Here is a 9,110-nt window from a genome sequence, read left to right as displayed (position 1 = left end):
AGCCTTCCACTTGCCGCAACCGGCGGGGGCGGGTTGCGGGGCGGTCTGGGGGCGGGCGACGGGCGGAGAGGCTGAACCAATGAGAGGGAAGCAAAGGAGAGGGGGTGGGAAGTGGGCGGGGTCTCGTTTAATGGGCTGGACAGTAACTTCCAGGGACTCCTGGGACAACCCATGCCCGCAGGCTGGCTGTGGACCCCGAGACCAGCCCAGCTCAACGCTAGCCCTGGGGGAGGGGTGTGTCCCCCAAATAAGCCAGGGCACCGCGACTTGTGTGGGGATGATGGGGAAGGGGGCGTCTGGGAGTGAGGTCCTGGAGGGGCTCGAATTTGGGAAAGGGCAGCGGTCAGGAAAGGACTCTTGGAGGGAAGGCACTTAAACTGAATCTTAAACGATCGATAAGACTTTCCCAAAAGAAAGAAATAATAAGAGTAAAAGCCATTGCGGATCGAAGCCTGGGCATGTTTGGGTTGTGGGACTTGCAGCCGGAGTAGACGTTGGCGAGCCGGGAAGCAGAGCTTGGCAGGTGGGTGGGGAGAGGCAGGTCCGTTATGCCAGAGGCCCTGCCCTGGGCAGCCACCATGCGTCCTCGCTTTCGATTCTATTAGGAATAGAAAACGATGACAGGGCGACTGGGACGACTCTTTGGACGTCAGGGACGAGTTATGTTGATGATACTCATCAGCTCCTAACGATCAGCAAGGCCCCTCTCTGTCTTCTTTTTAACTTTGTTGTTTTCCACTCGTTCCCTCCTCACACGCCCGCCCATTTCTCTACCTCCCATGTGCACCCTTTCATATGTTTAGGTACCAGTACAAGTGTATGTCCTGAAGTTTTTAGTTTGTGTATCTATTTTTAACATACACGAATGGTCTTGTGCCAAGAACTCACTCTGTTTCTTGTTTTTCCCTCAGCATAATGCTTTAGAGGTCCATCCCTGCGGCTGCATAGATCATTATATATCATTAATTCCTACCACCGATGGCATTGGGTTTGGGCATCTAACACATTTTACTTATCAATCCCTCAAATAATGGGCAGTTATGTTGCCAGCAGTTCCTTGTTAACCACAATGCCAGGATGGGATGCGTCGCTTACGGACCACAAGGAAAGTGGAACTGCTGGGTCATGGCGGCTACAAGGGCTTAGTTTCACTCTGCACCTCTCTCTCCAGAATGACTGTCACTTGGCCCTCCCACCAGTGGCACATGAAGGTAGGAAGTTTCCTGTTTCCCTACTCTGCACAGTAGCATTTGGTATTATCCGACGTCCTAATTGACATCAATCTGCTATTGGTAGAGTAATATCACAATGTAATTTCCATTTGTATTTCTTTGATGATTCGTGATGTTAATTATTTTTCCATAGATACTTAAGAACCATTGAGATTTTTTTCCTTCTGTGAAGTAGCTATTGACATTCTTTGCCTCTTTTTCTGCTAGATTTCCTATTTTTTTCTGAACGAATTGAAGGAGTTCTGCCCACGGACACAGACAATAGTGTGGTGAAGGCCTGGGAGGGGCAGGTGGGAGGTGGAAGGGGTCAATGGGAAAAGAACAAAGGGGACATCTGTAATACTTTCAACAATAAAGATAATATTTTTTAAAGAATTGAAGAAGTCCTTAAATGTTCTAAATATGAATCCCTTGTCAGGTTTGGACATTGCAAATATCCCCCAACCTTCCATGCATCCTGTGAGCTTGGTTTTTGCTATCTTACAGAATAGGGGAAACACTTAATTTTGGAGCAGCCAAATGCATCAGATTTTAGCTTTGCAAAATGTGCTTTGGGGTCTTGTTTAAGATCTTTTCTACCCACAGTCACAAAATATTCTCCTATTTAACTCCATACCTTTAACTCTCACAGTTAGGTCTGAATTCATCCCAGTAGGAATGCGATATTATTTTCACCAAGGAGCCAGTTTTCCCAGCAATGCCTGCCAAGCAATCCATCTCTTTCCCACCGATGTGTGATGGTGTCTGGATTAGATGCCACGTCTCCACAGACACCTGTGTCTGTTTCTGAGTTCTCGTTGCTGTTCTGTTGACCTAGTCCTGTTCTTGCACCAGTGCCGCGCTGGTCTTACTGCTATAGCTGTGCCTCATGCACCCTAATTCCTGGCAGAGTGGGTCCTCCCACTCTTTGCTCTTTTTCTTTTCCCAGTATTGCCTCTGAAGTTCAAAGCAAAAAAGCAGTGAGTGGTTACCCCAAATCTGAAATTCAGGTTTTCCTGATCCTTCTTCCACTGAGCAGGGAGGGGGAGCAGAAAGTGGTATATCCTGATGAGATCAGAGAAGAGGCAAAGGGGGCGGGGTCCTTAGCAAACACCTTGCAGCCTCCCTTTTCTGTCCATTTCTGAAATTCTCCTCCTTTCCCCCTTGATTTGTAACTGGTACTGAATAATATTTGCAGACTTCACCCTGTTTCAGCTAAGAAGTATTTTCTCATATTTGGATTTTGTAACAGCATCATCTGAGGTCCGATGGCATTCTTAATGATGAGTGATTGAATCACCAAGACGTAGCTTTCATGTTGGCTGTTCCAGGGCAGCAGGCGGATGAAGGAGAATGTTCCACTGATGGCTGGAATCTGTGACTGCTACCGTCTGTGGGGAGCCGGCACGGCCATGGCATACTCAGCCCTAGGGCGCCTTATGTGCCATGCCAGCTCAGCCTGGTTCAGTGACCCTGAGTGGGGGGGTGAAAGGATTGAGAAAAGACAAACAAGAGAATGAAAGCTGGGTCTCGGTGGGGCGCCAGCCCACCCTCGCCTATAGCCCACCTCGCCTATAGCCCACCCTCGCCTATAGCCCACCTCGCCTATAGCCCACCCTCGCCTATAGCCCACCTCGCCTATAGCCCACCCTCGCCTATAGCCCACCTCGCCTATAGCCCACCCTCGCCTATAGCCCACCTCGCCTATAGCCCACCCTCGCCTATAGCCCACCTCGCCTATAGCCCACCCTCGCCTATAGCCCACCTCGCCTATAGCCCACCCTCGCCTATAGCCCACCTCGCCTATAGCCCACCCTCGCCTATAGCCCACCTCGCCTATAGCCCACCCTCGCCTATAGCCCACCTCGCCTATAGCCCACCCTCGCCTATAGCCCACCTCGCCTATAGCCCACCCTCGCCTATAGCCCACCTCGCCTATAGCCCACCCTCGCCTATAGCCCACCTCGCCTATAGCCCACCCTCGCCTATAGCCCACCTCGCCTATAGCCCACCCTCGCCTATAGCCCACCTCGCCTATAGCCCACCCTCGCCTATAGCCCACCTCGCCTATAGCCCACCCTCGCCTATAGCCCACCTCGCCTATAGCCCACCCTCGCCTATAGCCCACCTCGCCTATAGCCCACCCTCGCCTATAGCCCACCTCGCCTATAGCCCACCCTCGCCTATAGCCCACCTCGCCTATAGCCCACCCTCGCCTATAGCCCACCTCGCCTATAGCCCACCCTCGCCTATAGCCCACCTCGCCTATAGCCCACCTCGCCTATAGCCCACCCTCGCCTATAGCCCACCCTCGCCTATAGCCCACCTCGCCTATAGCCCACCCTCGCCTGGCTGCCAGGAAACCCGAGTCCCAGTCCTGACTCTGCCAGGAACACGCAGTGGAACAGCTGCTGGCGCCTGTGTTCCTTATCTGAACTGCTTTCTTGGGACTTGGCTCGCTGTGCCCTAGGAGCAGCCCTGTGACGCGTGGCAGACATGCGCGGCCATCCAAGCTGACAGGTAAAGGACCTGCGCTCTGAGAGGTGGTGTGACACGGGCTGCAGCACACAGCTGAGGAAAGCTAAATGTATTCACTTCATGGGCTCGTTCAACAAGAGCGTGGTTACTGAGCACATGGACGTCGGCGCCTAACTACCTGAGTTTGAATCCTGGTTCTGCTACTTCCTACTGTGGGCAAGGAAGGTACGCACCACTCTGTCCCTCCCTTCACTCATCTCTGAGGAATAAAAGCCGTACTTACCTAGCACAAAGTCTTGTTGTAAGAACTAAATGAGATAACAGATGTATTTCCAATGACTAAAATAATGCCTGTACACACACGGTAGGTGCTCGTTAATTATTCGTTAAAGTAATGAATAGGCATAGCTTCCCCACTAACTAGCTGTAAACTTGGGGAACCACTAAATCTCTTTGGGCCTCAGCTGCTCTGTCAAACGAGGGAATCCGGCGAGGTAACGTGGGAGCGGAATTCTGCTCTATTGGATTCCAGATGCTGACTCGGCCCAGATGCTCTAGAAAACAATCTGGGGCAAAGCTTCAGTGCTAACCCCTCCTTCCAGGTGTGACCCAGGCAGCCAGAGAGCAGGCCGGCGGGCAGGATGGGCAGCAAATCCACACGCACCAGCACAGGCACCGGCTGCCATGCCATCCGTCCCTCCCCCCCATTCACACAGAGGCCCAGCCCGGTGCCCAGGACGCCTCCAGACAGCAGGCAGGCTGCGCAGACGCCAGGCAGAACTCCCCTCTGTGGGAAGGGGGCTGGGAAGGCTCCTCCAGCCAGGGTCAAAGTTGGCCCCTTGGGGAGTTAACCGCCTGCACTTGGTCTCCGGAGAAGCCAGATCCAGCCCCTGGGGAGGAAGGCTGCAGGGACAGAGAGAGGAGGGTGAGCAAGTCAGTGGCTCAGAGCCTGGGAGACAGGTGGGACCCAGAGCATCTGACAGCCTAGACTGTGTCCAGGACTGAGGAGGGGGCGGTGGGGGCGAGAGCAGCCCTAGGTGAGGAAGGAGAGGCCACAGTGTCTGGACTGGGGTCAGGAGAGAGCAGGCGGGAAGCGATGGGCTCCAGCGCTGGGGAAGGAGCTCAGCCCAGCACGGGGCCTGCCCTGCTGGATGGGATTGCTTTTCTGAAGTCCTGACGGGGACTCCGTGGCCCGCAGCCTGGCCTGGTGTAACTGTTCTGGTGGGGCCGGGAGGAGGGCACCCAGCCTCCTGGCCTGTGCTGAGGGGGCGCCGCCTTCCGGGGGTCCTTGGGCTGGCAGCCTCAGCCCCTCTTCTGATGTCACTTTGCAAACTTCCTCAACTCCAGCCGCCCCCTCAGTGCCTCTGGAGGAACAAAGGACTTCACTGCCAGGCCCCTCCTCCGGGCGGGGGTTCTTTTCTCCTGTGGGGGCTGTGTGTCGGCCTGTGCCCCACCTCGAGGGCAGATTCCACCCCCAGGGGTGCTGATATAGCAGATTGTACCTTTGTCTCCTGGGAGGCAGTGGGCGAGGGAAGCAAGCACGTGTGTGCGCGTGGGGAGGGGGTGTCTGCAGAACCGTGGGGGGTCAAGGGGCCCAGTGAGGGGGAGGATCTGCCTGTCTCCTGCCTGTGCAGAGGCAGCGGGAGGCTGATTATAGGGCTGGGTCCCCGAGGCCGCGGGTGCAAGGAGCTGGGCACACTTGCCTGTCGGGGTGGGGGTGATGGTTACCCTGGTGACCGGGCTGGGAAGTGGGTTGGCCTTGCAGGCAAACATGCTGGGAAGAAATAGAATAAGCCCTGGTTAAAGCTCTGTCTCCCTCTCTCCTTTTCTTCCCCGGAGCACAGGTTCCATGGAGCCTGCCATCACACATGAAGGGCAGCTTGCAGTGGCTGGCCCTCGCGTCCTGTCTGGTGGCCTGTGCACACCCTCTCCTCACCTCCTGGTCCTCTCAGCCCTGGGGCCTGGGCAGCTCACTTCCCCTCTCTGGGCCTCACTCCGACCAGGCACTCCAAGGTGCCTTCATGTTCTGATTCCCAGGTGCCACCCCCAGGGCTCACTCAGCAGGTCTGGAGCTGCACTGGGCATCTGCATCCCAGTCACCCCCTCCGCACCCCCCTGGTCCCCGGCCACTGCGGCTCAGGACCCTGCCGCTCGGCATGGAGAGCACAGGCACGGGAATCAGACGCACCTGGGTTCTCACCTCAACTCTGCTGTCTCCGTGGGCAGTTGATGCAGCCCATCGAGCCTCGGTTTCCGCCCCTCTGTTATGGGGCATGAGGACTGCCAGCCACACGGCGTTATCGTGAGAATCAGCTGAGACAGTGGTAACGCCAGGATGCGATGAGGGTCCAAAAAGTGTTATGCTTTTAGCTCATTTTTCTACCTGAATCTGTAGGACCTCTACTGTCTGCCCCCTTCCCGGCAGCTCCCTTTCTTCTGCTCCTTCTTCGGCAGCCAAATCCCATTTCCTGGAAAATTGTCTCTGCAATAAGCAAGGAGTCATCGGGTTAGAAGTCAGGCAGAGGAGGGGACAGTGTGCGCACAGCTGGGCCCACACACCCAGCCCCAACTTCCTTTAATCTGTTGCCATGATGACTCTTAGCTTACCAACCTCTACAGAGTGGAATGACTTCCTCCAGCAAGGGGGGTGGGGGGGCCTCTGGATCCCAGCGGTCATTTTCCCAAGGCGCCAAGAGATGGGAGGGCTCCATGCCCACCCCACCCCAACCACCACATTCCATTTCAGGAAAAACCGAGGCTTCTCTAGCACGAGGACTTAGCTGAATTTCGCTTCGAAGCCCCAGCACCTGGCACAGTGCGTGGCATACTGGCTGAGATCTGATTTTCTTGACCCTCTTTCTCAACAGTGAGCTTCATTTAGGAGAGAGGCAAATGGGATGAGGACTCCAGGCCCCTGTCACTTGATTTCTTCCCCACCTGTCCACCCTTTGGGAAAACTGCAGTCCAGCCTCTCCTGATGCATTTATTCACCCTGATCTCAACACACAGCTACAGTTCACTCTCACTTCCCCACCCCCAAAGTTTTGAAGTAAGTGTTGCCTCTAAGCTCTTTCAGTAAGTGTTCAACTAAGCTCTTTTGAACGAGACCGGTTATTAACATATCAAATTCTACAGGCCATGACAATTAATCCTTCCTTTGCAGGGCCTTGCGTCCCCCAGCCATGAATTTTTCATGCCCCGCCAACTCCCATCCTCCTCTCCCTCAACGACCGCCTCGCTAGCAAAGAGAGTTGATGGAACTCAAATCGGTTCAGGATGGCAGCTGACTAACAGATGTCATGAAGAAAAGGAGATTGAAACTCTTGGCTCGGAAGTTTTCAAAAAATTATCTTAGTGATTAATCTGTCCGTCCTGTCTGCCGTTAATAGACAATTTGTGAGATAATAGAAAATACATATGTTGGTCTCTACCTTGGTTCCTGGCACAGAGCTCCTAAAACCCTGGAAATTTCCTAAGTGATAGGAACCAGGTACATCTCTTGTTTTAATGTTTGTCTTTGCACTGCATGGGAGAACATATTTGCCAATGCTGCATCTGATAAGGGGTTAATCTCCAAAACATATAAAGTACTCATATGTGGAGAGTGGCTACAGTGTTTGGACAGGTTCAAGCCTCAGACTAATGAGAGGGCACAGTCCCAGCTTGGCGGGCAAAGCCAAAGGCTATAATTGTAAGTTTGAACCTATGGTCCGAATCTGTGGTCCCACGTGGCTGAGTGATATGGGCTGCGGGAGGTGCAGCAAGTAAACAAAGCTTGATCAGGTGCATATAACTGAGTAGATTCGAAACCCCTAAGAACGTTGTAACCACGCACTTACTTTGCCTCGTGGAATCTGGCTATAAAATAAAGAGATGGCTTGAAGGCTGTGGCACTGTTGCTAGCTCTCCATCAGAGAGGACAGCATCCCGCCCAGACCCAGCTTTTTTCTCTTTTCTGTCTTTTCTCAATCCTTCACCGCCCCCTCTCAGGCTCACTGAACCTGGCTGAGTTGGCTCCGCACGTATGGCGCCCAACGTGGGGCTGAGTATGCCATGGCCTTGCCGCCTCGCCACACTCATACAACTCGACAAAAGGAAGACAAACAATTTAAAAATGGGCAAAGGATCTGAATAGACACTTCTCCAAAGAGGACATACAAATGGCCAAGAGACATACGAAAGAGGCTCAATGTCACTAGTCTTCAGAAAGATGCAAATTAAAACCACAATGAGATACCATCTCACACCTGTCAGAAAGGCCATCATCAACAAATCAACAAACAGCAAGTGCTGGGAGGATGTGGAGAAAAGGGAACACTAGTTCCCTGCTGGTGGGAATGGAAAACAGTATGGAGTTTCCTCAAAGAATTAAAAATAGAACTTCCGTTTGACCCAGTGATCCCACTTCTGAGGATATATCCTAAAAACCCCAAAACACCAATTGGAAAGAATATATGCTACCCTACGTTCATAGCAGTGTTATTTACACCAGCTAAGATTTGGAAACAGCCCAAGTGCTCATCAGCAGATGAGTGGATAAAAAAGCTATGGGACATTTATACTATGGAATCTATGCAGCTGTAAACGAGAGGGATTTCTTACCCTTTGGGACGGTATGTATGAACCCAGAGAGTACTATGCTAAGTGAAATAAGCCAGTCAGAGAAAAACAAATACCACACGATCTCATTTATTTGTGGCATGTAAGGAACAAAATGAATTAACCAACCAAATAAGACCCAAAGCATGGCGGCATGGAACAGACTGACATACCTTGATGCGGGGTTGAGGATGTGAGAAGAGATAAACCAGAGAACTTATATACTTACATGCATAGCCCATGGACATGGGCAATAGGGTAGTGAAGACCTGGGGTGTGTGTGTAGGGGCTGGGAGGAGGGAGGTAAAGGAGGGGGATGGGAGATATCTGTAATACTATCAACAATAAAAATACATATATTTTTAAAATACTTCTCTTTGAAGACAAAATCCATATGATTTCATTTCTGTATGCAATCCAAAAAAAATAAAATAAATGAACAAACAAAACAGAAACAAACTCATAGAATCAGAGAGCAAATTGGTGGCTGCCCGTTGTTGGCATTGCTGAGTTTGAAAGGCCCGTCTTTGCCAGTAACTAACTCTTCATTAAAATCTGTGCCACAAAGACACTGTGTCCCATGAATGGGGTTTCTTCACCATGACGAATGGCATTCAGCCCGGCCGGCGTGGCTCAGTGGGTGAGCATCGGCCTATGAACCAGAAGGTCATGGTTTGATTCCCAGTAAGGGCACATGCCCGGGTTGTGGGCTTGATCCCCAGTGTGGGGCGTGCAGGAGGCAGCTGATCAGTGCTTCTCTCTCATCATTGATGTTTCTATCTCTCTCTCCCTCTCCCTTCCTCTCTGAAATTAATAATAAAA

The 9,110-nt window shown here is 52.3% G+C and overlaps 1 long non-coding RNA gene across 1 annotated transcript in view; it reads right to left on the bottom strand.

Annotated features, from left to right (window-relative positions):
- Window positions 1-4,022: 4,022 nt before the first annotated feature.
- The window catches only part of LOC106725179, a 10,976-nt gene continuing 5,888 nt past the window's right edge, over window positions 4,023-9,110 (bottom strand). Inside the window, exons 2-3 of the long non-coding RNA XR_001361049.1 lie at window positions 6,073-6,171; window positions 4,023-4,592 (exon numbers count right to left, since the gene is read on the bottom strand). This is a non-coding gene — a long non-coding RNA (uncharacterized LOC106725179). The remainder of the gene's footprint in view (window positions 4,593-6,072; window positions 6,172-9,110) is intronic.

This window comes from Myotis brandtii, unplaced genomic scaffold, assembly GCF_000412655.1.
Source record: "Myotis brandtii unplaced genomic scaffold, ASM41265v1 scaffold1013, whole genome shotgun sequence".
Lineage (NCBI taxonomy): Eukaryota > Metazoa > Chordata > Mammalia > Chiroptera > Vespertilionidae > Myotis > Myotis brandtii.
Note: the sequence above shows the minus strand (reverse complement) of the source record. Positions and strands in the feature narration are given on the sequence as shown.